Source organism: Canis lupus, chromosome 2 (assembly GCF_003254725.2).
Source record: "Canis lupus dingo isolate Sandy chromosome 2, ASM325472v2, whole genome shotgun sequence".
NCBI lineage: Eukaryota > Metazoa > Chordata > Mammalia > Carnivora > Canidae > Canis > Canis lupus.
Genome location: NC_064244.1, coordinates 81861873 through 81883218, shown reverse-complemented (window position 1 = coordinate 81883218; position 21346 = coordinate 81861873). Strand labels below are relative to the sequence as shown.

General features: G+C 45.4%; 1 protein-coding gene and 1 pseudogene across 3 annotated transcripts in view; one reads left to right on the top strand and one right to left on the bottom strand.

Moving 5' to 3' along the window:
* The window catches only part of KAZN (kazrin, periplakin interacting protein), a 1011580-nt gene that overhangs the window by 29731 nt on the left and 960503 nt on the right, over nt 1-21346 (top strand). The gene's annotated exons all lie outside the window — the stretch shown is intronic.
* On the bottom strand, nt 19952-21213 carry LOC112660415 (tubulin alpha-1A chain-like; annotated as a pseudogene).

Sequence of the window (21346 nt, the reverse complement as noted above, 5' to 3'; positions counted from 1 at the left end):
GCTTCCCGCCGGGAGGTGGCTGGGCGGGCGGCAGGGCGGACGGTGGGACCCTGGGGACAGAGCCGGGGGGAAGGGAGCCAAGAGCTGGTCTTCACCACAGGCTGAAGGGTCAGTGTTGCCCTCGCCGCTCTGGGTTGAGGGCCTGCCTCCCTCGTGGGGAGCCCGTGGGTGCCGGATGGAGGCGCCCCTGTCCCCACGGAGCTCCCGGCCCACAGAGAAGCAAGAATGAGCCCACCTTCACGTACTGCGAGGGTGCCACAGCGCCGGACCTGGGGTGACGGAGGTAAATGAGGTGCGGAGAGGCAGGTGCAGCGGCATTCGGGGTACCCGGGGCTGAACTGGGGTGGAGAGAAATGAGGTGCGGAGAGGCAGGTGCAGTGGCATTCGGGGTGCCTGGGGCTGAGGGCGGGCGGCAGGGGGCTCTTCACTGCAGAGGGGATCCGCCCTGGTGGGGGGAAGCTAGGCCATGGCCACGCGGGGTGGCCGAGCTTTCTCGGCAGTGGTGGCGGGGGGCGAGTGGCGGGTGGAGGTCAGCCTTCTGCAGAGTAGCCGCCCGGCGCCCTCCACACCGGCCTGCGTGGGCTGCTCCCGAGGGGCTTTGCCGGGTCGTGGGCCAGCCTGGGTGCACAGCCTGCGGGGCTGCCTCCTGGGTCCTGCTGGGGTCACGGGCGGCAGTGGTGATGCTCACGCGTCGTGGCTTACCCTGGGGACTCTTCTGTCCTGAATGCTCTGTGTGGCCCCTCCTTGAACCCCTCCAAGGCGGGAAGGCCCCCTCGTCCCCCGCTGTTGTGATGCTGGCGCTCAGAGGGGTGGGTGACATGCCCAGGGTTACACAGCATCAGCCCTGCTTCTGGAGCTCTGCTTGTCCCTGTTTTTCTGGGCTGTACACCTGCCGTAGAGTCTAGACACTCAGTGTGCCTGGGCCCTGCCATCTGTGTCATGTGTGACCGACATCACAAAAAAACACCAGAAAATAGGACTGATGCTCTGGAGAAAACATTCATCGGGCAAGGCTGTGGGTGGCCGTGACGGGCGGGGGCGTGTGGGCATAGTGTCTGGGCAGCGACCTTCCAGGGAGGGGAATTCTTCAAAGTAAGCTAAGCATCACCCTCGATGAAAACATTGTGATCTTTAATTTTTTTTTATCTTTAATTTTGTATAAAAAGATGTTTTGGGGCAAAAGAACCCCCGTTTTTGGAGGAAATCTTTGTTTTCCTTCCCCCAACCCCCGATATCTAACTTGGGGCAAAGAGCCCTACTGGGATAGATTCTAACCCTTTTCTGCTTCCCAAACTAGTCATGCGATTGTAGACTCTTCTCCTGGGAATCAGCTTCCCAGATTGTAAACTAGATCCGGGCCAGCCGAAGACCGAGGTCGGGTGGCTCCAACGCTCTTTGATTCTAACCGAGGGGACCCGGGAGAGGCACCTGACAGGCACCTGCGTGTGTTTTATCTTGAACACCTTTGTCTTGATTCAATCCAGTTGAAAACTCAGGCTGTGGACGTCCGCTGCGCCTTCGTCTAGGGGCGTCGTTGACTCCCACCGTGCGCTCTTCGTCTTCGTGGCTGCCTTCTGGCTTCCGAGGGGGAGATGGATGGTCCTGGAGGCGGACTGCAGCTCAGCAGCCTGCAGCCATCCGTCACGGAGACACCTTCTTTATGGGCAGAATGACTTTGGTGACTCGCATCAATGTCAGCCCCGGGCTTTTGTGCCTGATGTAAGCCTGGTGTCTGGGGGTACTTTGAGCAGCTGCTAAAGGCTTACTCGTGGTTAAGAAAGGAATCTTATTAATGACATAAGATATGTGGGTCGGTTGGGGAGGGGGGACACTAGGGGGTCTGGCCCTAGGAAGGTTGGCATAGGTAAGGGATGGAGCCTGTTTGGTGTTTCCTGGGAGAAGATCCGGTGCAGAGAAGGGAGGATTAAACAAATGGGTAACATTTACTGAGCACTTGCGATGACAAGACCCTGTGCTAAATGCTGCACAAGGACTATTTTCATTAACTCCTCATGGCAGCCCTATGAATTAGGTGTTATCGTTATATCAGTTTGACAGATGGGGAAGCTGAGGCTCTGAGCATTTGAGTCACTTCTCCAAGGTTATAGTCTTCGTTGGGGGCAAGGAGAGCTGGGATTTGAACTCAGACAATCTGATTTTACAGTCTCCTAACCATTACCCTCCACGGCCCCTCCTTCCCAACTCCATCCCTGTACCTTATGCATGTCCATATAACTTTGTTAGACATCCCAAGAGTACAGGGAGTATCTCTCCTATTTCACCCCAACTATTTGATGTTGGACTTGGTCATGTGACTTGATTTGGCCCGTGAAGTATTAGTGGACGTGATTCAAGCAGAGACTTTAATGCTCATACGACTTAGCTTGGATTCTCGCCTTTCTGCTACCTGCCATGACAAGACCACACCTTGGAGAAGCAATAGACCTGAACTCAAGCCACAGCCTGAAGCTAAACTGAGCCACAGCAGCCGAGCACAACATACCCACGGATCCACCAAGTGAGAAACACATGCTTCTTGTAAGTCCGGAGTTCGGGGGTCATTACGCAGCATTATCATAGCAGGAGCTGGCTGATAGGGTGAGATGTGCTGAACCGTCTCCTTGTTCTCTTTTCCATTAAGCACCTACTACGTGGTGGGGGCTGTGCTGGGGTTTGGGAAAACATAGGCACAGTCCCTTCCCTCACAGATCCCAATCCTCTGGGGGAGTTTGTTGACAGGCAGATGAACTGAAGCCACTATACTTGAAACACAAGAAGGGATGAGAGTCATTGACTCAGCCTGGGAGTTCGGAGATTTTACCCAGGTGATAGCATTCGGCCTGAGCTTTTCTGCGGGATTCATAGGGGTTTGCCAAAACTGCCATTCTAGGAGAAAGGGAGTGCTTGATTTAGAGTCTCTGCGTCCCTGGAGTCTGACGTGACAACCACCCAGTCACAGGTTGGAAGAGGAAGCTCTCCTCCAAGGCCTTCTGGTCTCAGGCTCTATCCGTTTAGTGCCTTTTCCCGTCTAAAGCCTCTGTCATTTGTCTGGACTTGAATGAAGCAAGAAACAGCAGGTTCCCAGTAAGATCTTGTGGTCAGAATATCTGCCTACAGGGCCTTTCATTTTCTCCTGATTAAATAATGAAGGGCTATTCATCTCTGTTCATGCCGGAAGAATTCAATTTTGCCAATTAATGTGAGTAAATTGCAAAATCTAAGGAAATGATAGTTTCCGCCAAATAAAAGCAGTCACCATATTTTATTACACGACTGTAATGGTCCAAGTACATGGCTATGATTGGATTTGTAAACTGTAAACATAAATTACTAATTCTCCCTCCAAATACCAGTGCAGCTTCCCTGACACGTTTTAATTGCTGCGCTCCGTGGTGCAGGAAACCCTGGCCGGGTGTGACTGGAGCAAATAGCTTCTTTGGGAATTGCCAATGTTTTTCAGCCGGAGGGATGTGTGTGTGTATGTGTGTGCACACATGGACACCTGTCTCTTTCTCAAAGGTGCTGGGTTGAGACTCAGCATGTGGTCTCAGAGAAGCTTAGACTGGAAGCAGTCATGCACCGCAGCATCTCACTTCCCCATTATCCAGACTAATGAGAGAAGATCAAGGGCATGAATGGTCGAAAACATGGATAGTCCCTAGTGATTGTCATTTTTTTTTTGCATGTGTGTATTTGTCCCCTGGCATGTTAATGTTAATTATTAAGGGTGGCTTAGTCTGAGCTTATTTCAGAACCGAAAATTAGGAGGCAAACGTCTCCCGGTTAAACTTTCTGATGGGTAAATGTGTATATATGAGACACCTTACAGAGACATACAGCTTAAGTTTTACATTTAATGACTCATCCATCAAAGAAGTAAGATTATTAGCTAGCTCAGCTTCACGTATATGCACCAGACGTAATTCTCAGATCTTTAAACCTATTAACTGAATCCTCGTGGCATCTCCAGACATAGGCATCATTTTTATCACCATTTTATAGAAAAGGACATGGAGGCCCAGGGACAAGGAGCTACTTGGCCATAGTAACAGAGCTCTCAAATGGGAGAGCCGGGATTTGAACCCAGGCAGTCTGGCTCTAGGGCCTGAGCTCCTGATCACTAGCAATATGTGTTGATTGATTAAGTGTTTGGCATCAGGACCGTTCCAGTATCTGGAAGGATGATGCCATGCATACACTTTCTGATTCTCCTTGAACCCTTTTATTCTGACAGTCCTGCCGTGATCAATGCACTAGAGTTTCACTTTGTCATTTTATAAAATTATCCCCAAATAAGAAGTTTATTTTTAAGAAGATACTGGGAAAATATTTTTTAAAAAAGATTTTATTTATTTATTTGATAGAGAGTGCATGATTCAGGCACAAACAAGGGAAGTGACAGGCAGAGGGAGAGGGAGAAGCAGACCCCCCCTCCCCCAATAGAGCAGGGAGCCCGGATGCTGGGCTCCATCCCAGGACCATGGGATCATGATGTGAGCCGAAGGCAGATGCTAAACTGACTAAGCCACTCAGGCACCCCCAAAATACTCTTTTTTTTAAATAAACTATTTTTTAAGAATTTTAGATGTACAGAAAAGTTGTAAAGATATGAGATAAGAGAGTTCCCATGCAGTCCCCAGCCTGTTTCCCCTGATGCCATCTTAGATGACCATGGTGCTTTGGCACATCTAAGAAACCAGGGGTACTTGGGTGGCTAAGTTGGTTAAGCATCTGACTCTTGATTTTGGCTCAAGTCATGATCTCAGGGTCCTGAGATCAAGCCCTGTGTTGGGCTTCACACTGGGCATGGAGCCTGGTTGAGATTCTCTCTCCCTCTTCTGCGTGCCCCTCCCCCAGCTCACGCTTTCTCTAAATAAATAAATAAACAAACAAACAAACAAACAAACAAACAAACAACTAAGAAACCGGTACTGGTGTAGTACTGTTAAGTAAACTTGAGGCTTTGTCTGAATTTCACCAGCTTTTGTATCAATGTCCTCTTTATGCTCTGGAGCCTCATCCTGACACCCCCTCCTCATAGCACTTTTTTTTTTCCCATTAAAACTACCCATTGAGTCTGGCATGCAGTAAGTGCTCATCCACTCACTCATTCATTTGAGAAATGTTTACTGAACCCTTGCTTTGTGCCTGACTCAGTTCCAGGCTCTAGGGGCCCAGCTGAACAAACCCAAATCCTGTCCTCCTGGAGTTGACCTGCTAACAGTTTGTTGAATGATCCTTTGAATGATGAGAATAAAGGCTGATTATTCACTGGGCGCTTGCGCTGTGGCAGTTTATTTGATTGAGGCTGTGATTCAGGGAAGTGACTGATAACCTGGAAAGGTTGAGTAACTTTCCTAAAGGCATGTCCCTGGTTAGTGGCAGATCAGGTCTTCTCCCCTGGGCCTCTCTGCCTCAAGGCTGATGCCTTGAAAACCACAGTTTGGTGATTAATGAATGAATCCTTATAGAATACAGCCTGAAGCCAAAGAGGTGTTGGATGCCAAGAGGGAGCTAGTCCGTAGCCAAAAGAAAGAAAATGAAATTGCTGAGAATATCTACCCCCTCATCTTTGGATAAATGGAAGTAGCCAGTACTAATCCTTTTTAATAACACAGGCATTTCTCCTTGGTAACTAAAACAGAATAGATGCGTAGAAGATAAAAAACAGCAATGAATTGTCACCAGACTCACAGAAGCAAAAGCAACTATTACCTTTGCAGTGTGTGTGTGTGTGTGGGGGGGGGGGGGGTGGCGATTGGGGGGTGGAAGGAGAACCACCTTCTCCAGACTTCGCTCTTGAAGGAAGCTTCTGGAAAGGGCTGCCTAGAAAAGGTAGTGGGAAAGATGAGCTTGCAGCTCAACTGGTGGCAAATCATTACCTATGAATTTAAAGTCACCTGTGGTTTTGTCAAAGTCCATGAAATTCCTGTGTCAGGGGAGGTGGACAAGGCGGTGCGTGTGCACTGCTGGGAAAACCTCCCTGTATTGGTACCTGGAGGAGATAATGTTTTCTTTCCCTAAATCATGCCAGACTCCCCATGGCCTGTCCAGATATGCAGTGTAAGTGACTGAGCCTCTTATTTACTGTTTCCCTGCCCCCCACCCCTACCCCAATTCCTTTTCGTCTCTAAGACCTGATGTGGGAGGAGCTACTCTCACCACTGGGCTCCCAGGCATTGTATATAGTCCTGGAGCAAAACTCACATTGTCTCCTTGGGTTGTGTTTACTCACCTAGAGCTCCTCAAAGGTAGAAACTGGGTCTTACTTATCAGTTTTGCCCCACAGCCCAACTGCCCTTAGCAAAAGTCCAGTGAGTGCTTTTGCTTTGAGATGAAGTGGAATTGAACTAGGCTAATAATCCTTCAGTTCTTATATATGCTACACATTTTAGATATCCTGTTATTTAATCCTGCCAACAAGCTGAACTATTTTATTTCTCATTTTCTGATACAGAAAGTAGGGATTAGAGGGTACAAGAGTCTTGTGCAGGGTGCCAGAGGGAGGAAGGACAGGAGGTGGGATTCAGACCCAGGCAGTCTGGCAGCAGAGCCTGGCCTCTTAGCTGCTGTTCTGTGCTGCCACCAGTCTACTCAAGAGAGCTTACTGGGCTCTGTCCAAGAATCTTGACTTTATGGATGTCCTGCTATGGCTCAGATCTGCGGAAGGGAGATGTAAAATTGGGAGCTGGTGCTCTGGTTTCCAGCTCATTGTTGGGAAGTTCCATTTCTAGCAGAGAATACCAGCTGGTTTATAAGCCCCAAACAAATGTGTAGTTGTACTTTGAGTAAAGAAGGCCAAGATATAGGGACGCCTGGGGGGCACAGTTGGCTAAGTATCTGGTTCTTGATCTCAGTTCAGGTCTTGATCTCAGGATCATGAATTCAGGCCCTGTACTGGGCTCCACGCTGGGTATGAAAACTACTTAAAAAAAAAAAAACAAAGCCTAAGATATAAATATTAGAGTTTATAGCATGAGATAGTAGATAATGACTTTGGAGTTGACAGAACTAAATTTGATAGTTGACCCGCTGACCATTACAATACTGACTGCAGCTTTGGGCAAGCCACGTTACACCTGTGAGCCCCAGCTTCTCCATCTATAAAAAAGGATAAATATGTATACATCATTCTCAAAATTGTTAGGATTAAGTATACTTATATAGTTATATTTGCTTTATATGTGTGCATGTGAATATATATAGATATATATATATGATTCACTCCAGTTTTTTTACAATATGTACATATCAGATAATTTATCAGAGAATTAGAATCTATAAAAAAGAATCCATGACAGCTCTCCAGTTGAAAAATACTGTAAATTAAAGTAAGTCATTATTTATGGGTTAGACACAGCAGAAGAGAAGATTAGTAAACTGAAAGATGAATAGAAAAGAAATATATGTAGTGCCTTATATATGACTAGAACTGAGAAAGTTTTAGCTGCTGTTCTTAACGGTTTTTTTTGTTGTTGTTCAATTTTTTTTAAATTTGTAGAATGAGTTCTAAAGATTCTTGAATGGACTTTATCTGAAATAAGTGATCAATATGAATTTTATTTATACCTGAGACACTTGAAATATATATCCATGATATGAAGCGGGAAAAATCTGTATGTTCAACAGCTACTATAGGAAGATTAGACTCCCTTGGACTCTTTGTACACTTGCTCACACTCTTTCAAACACTACCCCCAGCCCTTCTTTCATCAAACATTTATTATTTACAGTGTGCTGGAGATGAATAGGGCACAGATCAGGGAACTAATAGTCATTACTACACATGTGATTCATACTTAGATTACACAGATCACCTCTCATGCTGGCAGCCCCAAACCTTGCCATGTCAAGTCAAAGACAGTGGTTGTTTGGCAAGTGCCTTTGTGAAGAAATGGGATTTGTGAATTCCTTCCCAGGAAGCATCCTCTCCTGGAGGCTCTGTGTTGTGGAGTTTTGGCAGTAAATGGCGCTTTAGAACAAGTACAGCTGTGTTTCAGATTTTCTTTCCAGTAATGAAAAAGAAACTTGTTGCAGACAAATATTCTCACTGAGAACTAGAGATATGGGCCCCAAATAAAAAGAAACCCCATCACCATCAATGTAAACAACCAAACTCATGTGTTTGAGAACATCAAGGAGCTAACAAGGCAGCTAGGACTTCGGGAATCAGGATTCCAGAGAGAGAGGAGAAGCCCAATGAGGTCAGTCCAGGAGAAGCTGTGTCTTCCCCTTAAGGCATTTGAGAGTTGCATGCTGCATGGAGCTATGAGGATAGGAAATTGAGCAGAAAGCAGTGGAATCAAAAGCCTGGAAGACCCAGAATTATGGAATTCTCATGGCTTTGGGAGACACATGTTGAAATTTGGGTCTGCCAAGGAAGAGAGTCCTTGGAAAACACTCAGACTTCCAGTTACTGTCCTGGAATGGCTACATTTTAGGAGTTACAGTAAATTAAAAATAGAGCAGCTCTCAGAATAGATTGAAGCCTAGCTTTGGATTTCTCAATGTTCATCTGGATTCGGGTGATATACCTCCACTTTATCCAAAACAAAACACATCCTTTCTGGAGGAAGATATAATTCACTAGAGCTTCAAATTATCTTCATACTTCTATGTACATACATAATAGTTTGCATTCAACAAGAAATTGCAGACATGCTAGGAAACAGGACCAAACAACCAAAATCAAAAACAAAGACTTGGGGTTAGACACAGGGACTTTAAAATAACTGTGATTAATATGCTTTTTATTTTTAATTAATTAATTTTTAAAAAGATTTTATTTATTTTTTCACGAGAGAGAGAGAGAGAGAGAGAGAGAGGCAAAGACACAGGCAGAGGGATAAGCAGGTTCCGTGTAGGGAGCCCGATGCGGGACTTGATCCTGGGTCTCCAGGATCATACCCTGGGCTGAAGGTGGCGCTAAACCGCTAAGCCACCCAGGCTGCCCTTAATATGCTTTTTAAAAGAAAAGATGAAGAATTTTTATCAGAGAACTAGAATATATTTTAAAAATCATATGATAGCTCTGGTACAACTACTCTGGAAAACCAGATGGAGGTCCTCAAAAAGTTAAAAAATATAACTACCCTACAACCCAGCAATTGCATTGTGAGATATTTATCCAAAGGATATAAACAGTGATCTGAAGGGGTACCTGCACCCCAATGTTTATAGCAGCAGTGTCCACAGTAGCCAAACTATGGAAAGAGCACAGATACTCATTGACAGGTGAGTGGATAAAGATTATATATATATATATATTTAAAAAATATATATATGTATATTATATAAAATGGAATATTATGGTGGATAAAGATTATATATGTATATAAACATATATATTTTATATATAAAATGGAATATTAATCAACCATCAAAAAATGAAATCTTACCATTTGCAATGACATGGGTGGGACTAGAGGGTATTATGCTAAGTGAAATGAGTCAATCAGAGAAAGACAATTACCATATGATTTCACTCATTTGTGGAATTTAAGAAACAAAACAAAGGATCATAGGGGAAGGGAGGGAAATATAAGATGAAATCAGAGAGGGAGACAAACCATAAGAGACTCTTAATCATAGGAAACAAACTGAGGGTTGCTGGAGAGGGAGGGCGTAGGGGGATAGGATAACTGGGTGATGGAAATTAAGGAGGGTAAGTGATGTAATGAGCACTGGATGTTATATACAACAGATGAATCACTGAACTCTACCTCTGAAACTAATATGTTAATAAATTGAATTAAAATAAAATAAAATTTAAAAAGTCATGACAATTCTAGAAGTGAAATATGATGTAGCTGGAATTAACTCAATATATGGGTTTGATAACAGATTAGACATAGCAGAAAAGAGGATTAGCGACCTGGAAAATCAATATATAATATACACAATGAAGCATAAAGAGAAAAACTGAGGTAAGTACAGAAGATAGTGTGAGGCATGTGAGTCATGTTGAAAAGATCTAATATGTATAATTGAATCTTGAAATGAGCAAGACAATGGAGCAGAAGCAATATTTGAAGAGATACTGGCAAAGAATTTTCTAAAACTGATGAACAACATCAAGCTATAGGCCTAAGAAGTTTTATAAATCCCAAGCAGAGTGAGTATAAAGACCACCCTAGGTTCATCATCATAAAACTTATGAAAACCAAAGACAAAGAAGAAGTCAGAGGGGAAAATACTGCAAACAGGCAATAAGACAAGCAATTGAATTTTTTTTTTTTTTAAGTAAGCTCTAGACCCAATGTGGGGCTTGAACTCGTGACTCTTGATATGAAGAGTCACATGCTTTACCGACTGAGCCAGCCAGGTGTCCCCGTACAGCTGACTTTTCTAAAGACTTGGTGAAAGCCATATTATCAGAGACAGTTGAACACTGTTTTTAAGGCACAGAAAGAAAATAATAGCGGGTGCGTGGATGGCTCAGTCAGTTAAGCACCTGACCCTGATCTCAGCTCACGTCTTGGTCTCAGGGTAGGGAATTCAAACGCTGTGTTGGGCTCCATGCTGGGTGTGGAACCTACTTAAAGAAAATAATAGCTATGTAAGAGTTCTGTATCTAGAGAAAATAATGTTCTATTACAGTGGTGAAATAAAGGTGTTTTCAGACAAACAAAAAGCTAGAGAATTTATTGCCAGCAGACCATACTAACTAAAATAAATACAACCATACTAAAAGAGGGTTTTTAGCCAGAAGAAATATGATTTTAGGAAGAACAGAAATGCAAAAAGTGTTGAAGAAAAATTCAAAGGATAATTATGGATAAATCTAAATATAACCTGATTTTATAAACTAATATAATGCAAAGACAGAAAAACCTAGATCAAAAAAGAAGCCTATGGTATATAGAAAAGATATACAAATGGCTAATATAAGATGATACTCAACATCGTTAGTCCTTGGGAGAAAGGCAAGTTAAAATCACAGTAAGATGCTAATTCACATCCACAAGGATGGCTGTAATAAGAGAGGCAAAAACAAATGTTGGTAAGATTTGTAGAAATGAGAATTTTCATATGCCGCAGGTTAGAATGTAAAATGGTGAGCCACTTTGAAAAATAGTTTGGCATTTTCTGCAAAAGTTAAAACTATCCTATGATTCAACAATTTCACTGCTACGTATTTACCCAAGAGAAATGAAAACAAATGTCCAAAGACTTTATTATTTTTTTTTAAAAGAGTTTATCTATTAAAGACAGTGAGAGAGAGGTCATGAGCAGAGGGGAAGGGGAGAGGGAGAGGGAGAACGAGAGAGAAAAGCAGACTCTCCACTGAGCAGGGAGCCCGATGTGGGACCCTGTCCCAGGAGCCTGGGATCGTGACCCGAGCTGAAGGCAGATGCTCAAGCAACTGAACTACCCAGGTGCCTTGTCCAAAAACTTTTATGCAGATATTTATAGCAGCCTTGCTCATAAAGCCAAGAAAGTGGAGAAGACATAAATATCCATAGATAAAATGCAGCGCATCATCTAGTAGACCACTATTCAGCAACAAAAAGGAATGAGCTACTGACACATACTCTGTATCATGGATGAGCCTTAAAAGGACTATGCTAGGGGCAACTCCATGGCTCCATTGGTTAAGTGTCTACCTTTGGTTCAGGTCATGTTCTCAGGGTCCTGGGATCAAGCCCCCCATTTGGCTCCCTGCTCAGTGGGGAGTCTGCTTCTCCCTCTTCCTCTGCCCCTCCCCTCTGCTCATTCTCTCTTTCTCTTCCCTCTCTAAAATAAGTAAATAAAATCTTAAGAAAAAAAAAAAAGACTATGCTAAGTGAAAGAAGCCAGGCACAGGAGACCACACACTGTGATTTAATTTAAATAAAACATCCAGAGAAGACAGATATATGGTGACACAAAGTAAATTCCTGGGGCTGGGAATAGGAGTGTTAACTAAATGGACATGGGGGATTTTATGCTCTAAAACTAATTTCTGCTGATGGCTGTACAATTGGGTAAAATTTACTGAAAATCATTGAACTGTATACTTGAGATGGGTGAATTTTAAGGTATGTAACATATACCCGAATAAAGTTGTTTCATATATGTGTAGATTTAAAAATATAACCACAATGACACAAAAGCAAGTGAAGCCAAAGGGAGTTAGCATTATAAATGTCTTGAATTGATCACAAACTGGTAAAAATAATAATTCTTATTGGACTCTAATAAGTCAAAGATGTGTGTCATTATCTCTGTGGTAACTGTTAAAAGGAGAGTGGAACTATGTAAAGCCAATAAGGAGATAAGTCTAATAAAAATACTTGATTAATCCAAAAGAAAGCAAAAAAAAAAAAAAGAACAACATAAAATAGTTTGGCAAATAGAATATAAGTGGCTTTAAACTCAGATATGTCTATAATTTTACTGTATATGTAAATAAATTAGATTTCAATTAACAAAGAAAAAAACCCCAATGCTATGCTCTTACAAGAGATAAACCTTAAATATAAGATATAGAAATATTTATAGTAAAGGGATATAGATATCATGCAAACACTAGTCAAAAGAAAACTGTCATTTTGTTAATATAAGACAAAGTAGGCCTTAAGGCAGCAGCCGTTACTACATTTAAGGAGAAACGTTTCATAAAATAGCAAAAATAGGCTCAATCCACCTGAAAGATGTAAAATTTGAAAGATATAAACAACTCATATGCACCTACTAACATCGCCTCACAATACATATAGCAATAAATGATAGAACTAAGAGTGTATTCACAATCACAGTGGGGGTTTTTACAACTGTGCCTCGGGATGATTTTTTAAAAATAACATTTGCCCTTGGTGGTGTGACCTGTGAGTGTGTGTGTGTGTATGTGTGTGAAGGGGGAGTGAGGAGAGGGAGAGGAGATTTTTAAGGAGCTAGTGGGTGTGTGAGCTAGGATATTGGGGACCGGAATGGTGGTTCTGGCAGGGACCACCTGATGGGGAAGGAGGTGGGGGTGTGGTCCACAGACATCAGTGATGGTTCCCAGGCTTGCTTTGGTCCCCTCTCTGCTGGGGCTCCCACGACCACCTCCTGAGGAAGAACAGTGGCAGGTCTTAGGTGTTCCATGGAGGCTTCTCTCCAGTAGCAAGCGTGGCCAGACGGCACCATCAGACGATCTGGGCTCCTAAGTCCTCGGAGAGAGTCACTCAGATGAAACTATCCTATTTTTAAACAAACCCAGAGTTAGCCTTTCTGCATTCTTTCCCTGGTCAGCAGTTTCTGGTGCTTTTCTATCAAGAAGTGCATTCTTTTGGCTGACTTGAATCCCTCTTGTCTTGATTTAAGTACCTTTACTCTAATCTGCTTACCACAGTCTTATTGATAGATCGGGAGAAACCTTGCATAGCTGACTTTTAAAACAGGGGTTTTTATTTCCTCAGTCCTAAAATGCGTGATGGAGTGATGAGGAATCCAGATTCTGGGGCCAGTTTTCCTGGGTTCCAAAATAGGGTTCTCCTCTTCCCAGCTGTGTGACCTTGGACAAATGACTTCTTTCTTTTCTTTTTCTTCCATCCATGAAAATGGGGATAAAAGTGGGTAGTTCTGAGGATTAAGAGAGCTCATGAACATAAGTCGGCCACCATAGTGGTCTATAGTAATTATTATGCTCCCTGTAGAAAATTGGAATTGTTTCAGCTGTCCCTCCAGTACTCCAAGGATAATCCTTGGCATCTAGTAGGTTCTATTTATTTTATTTTATTTTATTTTATTTTATTTTATTTTATTTTATTTTATTTTATTTTATTTTATTTATTTATTTTATTTTATTTTATTATTTATAAATTTATTTTTATTTCCAGCATAGTTAACATCCAGTGTAGTATTAGATTCAAGTGTACGATACAGTGATTCAGCACTTTCATACATCACCCAGTGCTCATTGTGACATGTGCTCTCCTTAATTCCCATCCCCTATTTCGCCCATTCCCCCACCCACATCCCCTCTGGTCACCACCAGTTTGTTCTCTGTAGTGAAAAGTCTGTTTCTTCGTTTGTCTCGCTCTTCCTTCCTTTGCTCATTTGTTTCTTAAATTCCACATCTGAGCGAAATCAATACGGTTTATATCTTTCTCTGACTTATTTCACTCAGCATAAGACTCTCTAGCTCCATTCATGTCATCGCGAATGGCAAGATTTCATTCTTTTTGATAACTGGGTGATACTCCGTTGTCTGTATAAACCACATATTCTTTATTCATCTACCGGTGGACACTGGGGCGGCTTCCATAATCTGACTGTTGTAAACCGCATCTAGTAGGTTCTCAACAAGCAGGTGTTGCACTGGTATTCCCAAGACCCGTGATCTCTGCCTTTGTGTCCCAAAGCATATGTCAAAGATCCCAACGGGCCAAGGTTTTCTATTTCTCAAGATAATATAATACTTTCTTCATCTGTCTTGATCCCGTCCTCGTTTACCAGGCCTGCCGCCGGCTCCTACTGAAGATGTGTCATATTATAGAATGAGGTACTGTTTTCGTTTCCTGGGGCTGCTGTTACAAATGACCACACACGTGGGGGCTGAGCAGAGAGGTATTCTCTCATAGTCCCCGAGGCCATAAGTCTGAAATCAAGGTGTCAACGGCGCCGCGTTCCCTTGTGAGACTATGAGAGAGAAAGAGAGTCCCTTCCTGGCTTCTTCCAACTTCTGGTGTTCCCAGGTGTTTCTTGGCTTGTGTCTGCCTCCCTCTGACCTCTGCCTCCATGGTCACATTGCCCCCTCCTCTTCAAGAATCCCTCTGCTTCTCTCTTACTTACGAGGATACTTGTGATAGCCTTTATCTAACACTGACTTAGGGAATCTGGGATCATCTCCTCCATCTCAAGAGGCTTAACTTAATCACACCTGCAAGAACTGCTTCCCCTCCCAGGCAGCATTGCCAGGTTTCAGGGATTAAGGGCCAGTTTCCTTGGGTGGCCTTTATTCGGCCTACTAGGAGTAGGGAGGGAGTAGAAAGGACAGAGGGCAGTGAGGATGCCAGCTGACTAAAAGCCACCCTGCGTGTGGCGAGAGGGCAGCTGGAACACTTTCTGCAAGATGGAACCTTCCCGTGCTGAAATCCAGTGTTCGCTGCTGGAGCCTTACCTCTAAAACCCCTCGGTAGCCTTTGACATCATGGACTGTTTCCTCTTTACGCCAACAGTCCCTCCTGTTTCACCGACAGCACCTGTGGTCTCACGGCTTCCCTGCTCCATCTCTGCAAGCTTCTTAGAAGCTCTGCTGGCTCCTCTGCGTTCGGCTGCTGTTTCTGGCAACGAAGGTGTGTGCTCAAGGTTCTGCCCCGGGGCCCTTCCCATTCCGCAGATGGGAAAGTGGAGGCTTAGAAATCTAGTAAGTGGCTCCCCTGCGGTCCCGTGAGTAGCAAGAGGCAAAATCATGACTTGACTTGATGTGTAACTCAAGGGTCCCAACTCTCCAGTGACACACGTGCTGCCTCTCCGGTTAGACGTATCACAGCACTTAGCATGTATGAGATGCTCAACAAATATTCCAGGAAGTGCTGAGTAAGGCAAAACTCAAACCCAGGCCTTCTGGATCTAATTTATTATTCTTTCCAGCCAACATTTTTGTGAGGACATCATTTCCGACCCCCCAGAGGGAGTAGCTGTCTCAGAAATTGCAGTTCCTCTCAAGATTTTTATTTCTAGCAGCTCTGATTTTTATGTTCGGGGACCACATTTAATTATTGCAAAACATCTGCTTGCACAAAATACCGTTTTGTTCCTGAATCATTCCCAAGAATGCCCTGTGAGCTCTTGTGCTTGGAGACACAGCTCCTGCAGGGGCCCTGGGCCAGCGGCAGTGCCTCCTGTTTAAGTGGCAGCAGGAGAGACTCAAGGTCGGCTGGCGTTGGAAATGATGGCTAATTAGGTGGCTCCGGGCTTAGAAAGAGTCAAGCCTTCCGAACACCAGGCAGTGTCTTTACCAAACAGTTAATAATCTCTGCATGGCTTTTTGTAAGCGTCTCGGTTTGAGGAAACGTTTTTAGGGTGGAATTCTTTTTATGCCTTTGAATGGGGTTCCATAATGAAGATCATAATAGCTGTCTTCGGGGCCCTTTGTCCAGGCCACGCAGCCTTCCAAGTGCTCCTTGAACCTTGTCACAGTCCAGCCTGGCCACATCCTAGCAAGGAATGAAGTGTTACCATCCCCATGTTACAGGGAAGGTCTCTGGGGGACCAGGCCGTAGGTGATAATAGCATTTAACACCTGATCCGCCTTCAGCCTCTAAGGTCAAAGGCAATCAGGGAGCTGCTCAAAATGCAGCCAAGGCACCTCTCAACTGCGGGCCCAGGAGAATTCCTGCACCAGCCATTCGTTACAAGATGGGGTTTGACGTTGGGATGGTCTTGCTGGCCACAGTTCGGAGGCATCAGGACCAGGTAAGGTACAAAGATGTTTGAACGGCTGTGGCGGCCTCCCCGATCTCATCCCTGCCTTGTCCTCTTGCCCCATCTTCTGCATCTTCCCCCCCCAGTCCCTGGGCTTGAGCTCCTGGAGCACCTGTGTCTCTCAGGCCTCTTTCGTTGCTTTTCCACGTGCCTCTGCTCTGTTTGGGCTGCTCTCCCTCTACCCTTGAGCAGAGTTAGGTGCCAAGGCCTTCTTCTCCCTGCCCTCCTGATGGCTTTGCATAACGCTGCCGTGATATCCTTTATGCCTTCCTGACCTGCAGGCCAGGTCAGTGCCCTCCAAGGCCAGCTGTCGTGGGGCCCTGCACTTCCCCTGTGGTGCTTAGAGCTGGCATTTTGCACTTGTCTCTGGGATTTGACTGTCTTCCGCACTGGCCTCTAAGCTCTGTGAGGATAGGGAGTATGTCTGTTTGTCCTTATTGCAGATCCCCGGGCATAGCACACGGCCTGGAAGAGAGCTCAAGGTCAAGATATTTTCTGAATAAGTAAATTGGCTACTTGTTGATTGCTTCAGTAGGCTGGCAGGACGTCGTTGGCATGTAAAGCTGGGGTAGGGGTGCTAGTAAAGACCCAGGGGGCGCAGGATGGAAGGAATCTGCATGGGACAGTGCAGTGCGGCGGGCATATTATAACCCTGGGCCCGAGAGGGGGCAGGGGAAGGAAGGCTCCGTTGGAACCTGGAGAGGGTTTCTGGGGTCGGTTCGCTGCCACCCGATAGGGAGAGAACAGAGGAATGACACTCGGACCCCACCCGCCTCGCACTTCCCATTGGCTGAGCCTGCTGAACGGCCACAGGCCAAGAGGATCCCCTGACGCAGTTGGCATGGGTCTTGCTCTTGGGGCACAGCAGGGGTGTGGTTGTCCATCCAGAACCGAGTGATAAATGGATGTGAGAAGGGAGGGGTGAGTGGCTTTCCCGAGGGACACGATAGCGGCTTGGTTCTCAGGAAATCATCAGAGAGGGGAGAACAGAACATTCCTGGTCTTGTTGGGAGCTGGCCATGCTTGGGGGTCCTAGGATTTCTCTTAGTTTCAGCTTTTTATGCCAATACACAATCCTGTATTCACATTTATATTTTGAACTAGCAGACAGTAAAGTAGTGCTGTCAGGTGGAGATTCTTTGAGCAAAGACTCTGGAGAGGGGGGATAGAGCACGGCTTTGGGGTCAGCCCCATTTGAATGTGTTTCCTGACTCCAGGAGAGGCAGTGTTGCATAGTGGTTAGGCCACGGGACCTGGAACTAAGGTACCTGGGTCCAAATTCTGGGCCCATCGCCTCACAGCTGTGTGCCGTGATTTTCCCATCTGTGAAATGGGGAGAGTGGTACTTGAAGATGAGATGCGCTGACACATGCAAAGCACTTAGAGCCAAAGCCAGGAACCCGGTTAGGGGACCATACTTCCAGGTGAGCTCAGGACAACGCCTAAGAATGCCTGTGGTCCTGGCACAATTACTGTGTTAATCATATAATTATTGATAATAACATTATTATTACCCCTTCACTCTCAAAGGAATTTTGACTTGGAGATAAGTCATAAGGTCCACACACTATGTTACTAATGTCGAACACTCAGCTCAGCTGCACGGCTGCTTGGGGTCTTAGCTCAAATACGGGTAACAGTAGTACCTGCAGCACTAGTACCTGCTGGTCAGCGGACTCGGCTGCTGGACCCAGTCAGGGCTGATGGGATGATGCAGAATGGCCTGCGCAGGGCTGGTCTCGATTATGGTGATGCCATTTGTGGTTCTTCAGGCTCTGAGGCCAGGTAAGCCTTATGGACTCGGGTAGGTCCCCTGATTCCCTTCCCCTCCATTTCTGTATCCATAACAACCTTTAAAGCGAATGCATCGTGAGGAACATGGTGTCCAAAGCATTCAGGCATCTTGGGAGGAAGACATGACCCTGCCCTGCGCCCTGTGGTTATCTTGTCTCAGGTGGCTTCATTGTTTATTCTCAGGGCAGTTTTGGTAATGGTTTCCCAGGGAAACCTTGAACCAGGTCAGGGCTATTTGCTGTAAATAAAGGATGGTGTCTTAACCTAGATTCCTGCAGGCCTATGGGAGCTGCTGATTGGGGCTGTTTCATGGGTAATCTTCCTTCCAGCAGCTTCTTACTTGAAGGGAGAGAGGATTTCATGATTCCTTAGGGCTGATTTTTTTCTTTTTTTTCTTTTTCTGAGCTGCTCCAAATACCCTGCCCTGGGCCTTTCAGTGGAAAGACAGAGAACAAACAGCACTAAGCTGGGGCAGTGTCTGTAGGGAACAGATATAAGCTTCCCAGATTCCAGGGCATCACCCTTAGCTCAGTGCACTTTCTTTTCTTTTTATTTGTTTTTTTTAATTGGAGTTAAATTTGCCAACATATAGCATATCACCCAGTGCTCATCCTGTCAAGTGCCCCCCTCAGTGCCCGTCACCCAGTCACCCCAACCCCCTGCCCACCTCCCTTTCCACTACCCCTGCACCCCAGTGTTTGTAGCAGCAATGCACTTAATTTTCTAAAGCCAGCCTCTGGGCCATAGCGCAGAGGTGATGGCCCACTTATATTGCTTTGACCATGATCCTGAAAAATCTCTCTACTAGATCATCATGGAAACCTCTCCATGTTGCAAGGTCACTAGCTGACCTGTATGCACAGATCAAATTCCAGTAGTGCCAGCTGGGCCCCAACTATGCTGTGTAACCTTGGGAAATTTTTTTTTTTTCCCTCTCTGGGCCTCCACTTCTTCATTTGCAAAATGAGAGGATTGAATCAAAGTGATCTTGACTTTCCTCCTAATTATATAATTCTTTTATTCCTAAGATAAAACGAGATAAGTTTTTAACTCAACGCAAAGGGCCTCCTTCTAACAGGCCCAAACTGCCCAGCGGTGAGTGGAATGGGCTGTCTCAGGGGTAGTGAGTAGCCTGTGGTTGGGGTCATTCAAGCAGAGTTTGTTGGGGACAGTCTGTTGGGGAAGCTGTGAAGAGGCTTCCTGACTCCAGTGGCCAGCTGGCCCGGGAGGCCCAGAGCTGCTCTGATTCTTCCTGGGACTATATATCCTCTCTCTTCTCTCGCTCTCATGTGCAGGAGGTGAGTTTTAGGTCCATTTCCTCAGGGAGTTGTCATGGCTATTCCTAGGGTCCTGGGATGGTCTAAACTGACACTTAGCTCTTATCATCTGGAGATACGTTTTGGCCAGTGGAGGTCTTACTGCTCTAAAAGTCAAGCTTGTTTCCTGTCTCCCTGACTGTGGGACAGAGAGTTTTGTAGATTTTGTTTTATGTTATTTTATTTTATGTTATGTTATTTTATTTTATTTTATTTTATTTTATTTTATTTTATTTTATTTTATTTTATTTTATTTTAAGACAGGGAATATTTTATTCAAACCCATCAGAGAAATGGACAGCTTGGGTCTGTAACAAAGCGTCGTGTTTTAAAGCATAGGTCAGTAATTGTATATGAGAGTATACACTGCTACATACAAATTAACTGATCAGAGCACACCTTTTCAATGTTCAAAACAGAATAAGCTTCCCTGTAAAAGCAGCACCTTTGTGACATCTTTAATTTTAGTATTTCTCTCCTTCTTCTTCACCCTGTCCTTCAACAGAATCCACACCAACCTCCTCATAATCCTTCTCCAGGGCAGCCGTGTCCTCACGGGCCTCAGAAAACTCTCCTTCCTCCATGCCCTCACCCACATACCAGTGAACAAAGGCACGCTTGGCATACATCAGGTCAAACTTGTGGTCCAGGCGAGCCCAGGCCTCAGCAATGGCTGTGGTGTTGCTCAGCATGCACACAGCTCGCTGTACTTTGGCCAGGTCTCCACCGGGTACCACAGTGGGAGGCTGGTAGTTAATGCCTACTTTGAAGCCAGTGGGGCACCAGTCCACAAACTGGATGGTACGCTCGGTCTTGATGGTGGCAATGGCAGCATTGACATCTTTGGGAACCACATTGCCACGGTACAACAGGCAGCAAGCCATGTATTTACCATGGCGAGGGTCACATTTCACCATCTGGTTGGCTGGCTCAAAGCATGCATTGGTGATCTCTGCTCATGGTAGGCTTTCTCAGCAGAGATGGCATATGTGGCCAGAGGGAAGTGGATGCGGGGATAGGGCACCAGGTTGGTCTGGAACTCCATCAGATCCACATTCAGGGCCCCATCAAACCCGAGGGAAGCAGTGATGGAGGACACAATTTGACCTATCAACCTGTTTAGATTAGTGTAGGTTGGGCGCTCAATATCGAGGTTTCTACGACAGATGTCATAGATGGCCTCGTTGTCTACCATGAAGGCACAATCAGAGTGCTCCAGGGTGGTGTGGGTGGTGAGGATGGAGTTGTAGGGCTCTACTACAGCTGTGGACACCTGGGGGGGAGGGTAGATGGAGAACTCTAGCTTGGACTTCTTGCCATCAGCAGGGAGGTGAACCCAGAACTGGTTCCCCCTCCAAAGCTGTGGAAAACCAAGAAGCCCTGAAGACCCATGCACTGGTCAGCCAGTTTCCGAATTCGGTCCAAGACAAGGTCAATGATCTCCTTGCCAATGGTGGGTAGTGCCCTCAGGCATAGTTATTGGCAGCATCTTCCTTGCCTGTGATGAGCTGCTCAGGGTGGAAGAGCTGGCGGTAGGTGCCAGTGCGAACTTCATCAATGACTGTGGGCTCCAGGTCTACAAACACTGCCCTGGGCACATGCTTGCCAGCACCCGTCTCACTGAAGAGGGTGTTGAAGGAGTCATCTCCTCCCCCAGTGGTCTTGTCACTTGGCATCTGGGCATCGGGCTGGATGCCGTGTTCCCGGCGATAGAGCTCCCAGCAGGCATTGCCGATCTGGACTCCTGTCTGGCCAACGTGGATCGAGATACACTCGCGCGTGGTTGTTGCTTGGCGGCTGCCGGGCGGATGGCGGAGAAGAGAGGTTGTTGTTTCTTACAGCGC